This window comes from Phaseolus vulgaris, chromosome 5 (genome assembly GCF_000499845.2).
Source record: "Phaseolus vulgaris cultivar G19833 chromosome 5, P. vulgaris v2.0, whole genome shotgun sequence".
Lineage (NCBI taxonomy): Eukaryota > Viridiplantae > Streptophyta > Magnoliopsida > Fabales > Fabaceae > Phaseolus > Phaseolus vulgaris.
In genome coordinates, this window is record NC_023755.2 from 8,379,039 (window position 1) to 8,382,640 (window position 3,602).

At 26.0% G+C, this 3,602-nt stretch overlaps 1 long non-coding RNA gene across 1 annotated transcript; it reads left to right on the top strand.

The window, feature by feature from the left end:
* The first annotated feature begins 580 nt into the window (after positions 1-580).
* On the top strand, positions 581-1,107 carry LOC137836235 (uncharacterized). Its single transcript, XR_011085216.1, has 2 exons — positions 581-667; positions 788-1,107. It is a non-coding gene; the product is annotated as an uncharacterized lncRNA (long non-coding RNA).
* The last annotated feature ends 2,495 nt before the right edge of the window (positions 1,108-3,602 follow it).

Consider the following 3,602-nt stretch of genomic DNA (forward strand, 5'->3'; position numbering starts at 1 on the left):
TAATTAATACAATATTAGATGTATTTCATAAAATTAACTTATAAATTAGTTTCTAGATGATAAATTTTAATTTTGAAGTTTCAAACTGATAAATTAGTCTAGTGTATTACAAATATTTAATAGAATGAATATATAAATGTAAACTTATATAATATGATAAAAATAATAGAAGTTTATTATACATGTAAAAGTTGTATTTTTTTTATAAAAATAATATTATGTAATTATGATTTGGGATATTTAAAAAATAAATAAATAAATTTAACTTAGTTAATATAATAATTAATTATTTTTATCTCTAATTTAATTTGTATTTAATAAGTTTTTTTTAGAGTTGATATAAATTTTTGTAATAAAATATTATTTACTTCGATTAATAATGTTAACTCTTTTTAAATTTGAACTAATAAAAAATACTTTAAATATACAAAAGCTTGAAAAATCAGTTTTGTTGTCCTTTCATTTAATACACGTGATCTACATTAATTGTAAACTTTGTTTTGTATATAGAAATTTAAATGAAATTATAACCATCCATCTCTATATTTAATGAGGATTCCTCATCAATTGCAAATTCACAAAAACTCTCCACTTGGGATTATCGCTATCAAAGCTATGGCAAAACAAGTTCATGTCTTTATTCTGTTCACCATTCTCTTCTTTGCTCGTTAGTCTGTCTTTTATTCTGTTCATCATTCTCTTCTCCGCTTGCATACATTTTTTAAGAATTTGCATCACAATTTTTGAGCAAATAAAACTTACTTTTGGTATGATTTTGCAATTGTAGAAGAAATATCAGCACAGGCTGCAACTGGAGAATGTGTGCCCAAAACTGAAACATTCTTAACTGGGTGCACCCAAGATTCAACTTGTGTTCGAACGTGCCAACTATCTCATTATGATACTGGTAAATGCATAACGTCCAACTTTCATTGTATTTGCTTTAAAGAATGCCACAAGATGGAGGATGTTCACAGGGATTAAGAGAAGGAATCACAAAAAGGCATGGAGAGATGCTATAGGGTTTAGATTGAATCGATAAAGTTTATTTGTGATAATATATATCAATGTTTATCTATTCATAATGAATCATTCAATTTATTCCCACATCTTTGATCATTTTAATCTTTAATTTTTACTCAAGTGCTATTTTTTATTTTTTATATTACAAATTATAGGTTTTATTTATGATTTTAATGTTTACAAATTATGATAAATTTGATTTTATTCCCTAATTTTTTTTAAAAAAAATGATATTTTCGTAATATTAGAGACTAAATAATATTTTAAAGTTTTTTTTAGTTTCTTAACTTGATGTTTAAAGTCTAAAGTTTTATTTAGTTCAAGTTTGTGGGAGCATTTTTTCCGTTTAAGTGATAAACTGATATTTTTGTTGTTATTGAAGAATATGTTTGTATTGTTTGGTGTGGGTTCAATCGTTTTTGGAGTCTCATTATAATGTGAATTTCATTGTTTTAATATATATATATATATATATATATATATATATATAAAAAAATATTTGCTTTGAGTTTATCTCATCTTTTCTCTCTTTCATTTGTACTTGAAACCCAAATTTAGCTTTTCTTACTTTTAACTTATATGAGTCTGGAAGTGAATTACATCTCTGGATCTTAGTACTTTAACTTTCGATTGAGGATTCTTTAATGAAGCTATAAGGTGTTCTCTATCATCTTACCAACATTTTATAAGAGTACAGCCTCTGCTTTTGTGGCTTAGAGGAGTGCTCTTAGTTTGAGCAACATTCTAGCATCATATAGCCTCTCCTTTATGTCTCTTCTTCTAGATGGAATTCTTTTTATAGACTTGAATAAGGTAACTATTAGGCGATCATTTATATTTGTTGAGCCTTTTTAGCTTCTATGTATGTCCATAATGTATTTGGCAAGCTTTAACATAATTGTCTTATTTCATGTAGCCTCAATCTTTGCTCATTTTTTCATAATGTCCTTGATAGTTGACAACACTTATATCCCTAGATAGTATAACTTTTTCGATAAATTCGTAATTGGTGTGCACTCTATACAGGACAAGAGTTGAGTATTTTTGTGTTAGGAAGTTAATGAAAAAAAAAATAACTTTAACTCACATCTTAAGAGATCTTTGATATTTAATTTTGAATGAATCTCTTTAGTAGACGGACATTCCCTGCAAACATAGATTAAACACATGGATATTTATTTTAGGTGCGAGGTTTGCTTAATCTATGTGTATCGTATGATGTTTTATGTGTGTTTCATGTGTTGTGCGTCTTATTAGAATTTGAGAAAAAATTGCATTGTGTTGTATTGTTTGTCAGACGAAACACTTGCGTCTTACATGATTTATTATTTTTATAGCACTATTTTCTTATATATGAAGTATGATCATGTTTTATACTTAAGTTGTTTTGAAGAACTAAATAAGATCTTGCAATATTGATCTTTTTCTTTGACACTACCAAATGTGATCGTCTTTATCGGTTCATGATAACATATGCTAACATAATTATGGTTGATATAGTTATAATAAATAAATTATTATTAATTAACAAAATTATTTTATATTCTATTATATTTTTAACTTATCCAAATAATTTTTTATTTCTAATTGAATTCTCTTCGTTTCATTCTCTCTCTCTCTTCTTTCTTCTTTTTAATGTTTTTTAGCATCCAAAAACTACAAAAGAATGTTCATTTAGTATCGGTTAAAAGTTGATGCTAAGAAATAAAAGTTAATGTTAATTAATCAATAGCATCAGATTTACATAAAATGTAGCATATTCTAAAGCCATGTTAATTCATTAAATTTGACTTTTGAGGTTTGACTCTAAATAATGTCGGTTACGCCAATGCTAATTTATCACTAATCTTAAATTAATTTTCTAATTAAAGCAATTTAGTCTCGGTCAAGCCAACACTAATGTTTTTTTAATTTTAAAATATATCTAAATTAGCATTGGTTAAGTGGACACTAAATGAGATCTACTTTTAATATTAATTTAATTTATCACCGTGTGGTTGACTCTAATGACAATGACTTAAAAAAAAATCTTGTATAACATGTCCATTATAATCATCGACAAAAATAAAACGTAGAAACAAAACACTAGACACAAAATTCTCATGAATCGGAAGAGTTTCATGAAGAAATGAGGGAGAATTTTTTTATTTAATACAAAGAATGGAAAAATATACAAAGAAATACGTATGATAATTCACATTCAAATAGACCAAACACAATGTTCTATTTCATCTAATTAAGGAAACTATTTGAAAGAACGAGCATGTGATAACAAAATGAGAACATATTCAAACTTTTCCAAATATATCTCAAAAACCACAAGTATAGAAGGAATGCAAAATGTATTGATGCAAATATTAGATTATAATGACGTGCAGATATTAACAAAGCTAAAGTACATTCATGGAGAAACAACATGACATATATAATTGAAGATTCAGACATTCAAAGACGTGAAATATATGATCAAAGAAAAAGTTACCATATTCAACATCTGATGAGAAGATGATGAACAATGCATCACAACGAAGGATATGATGATAAAGATACTCAAGATTATAACATTGAAGTATCAATGT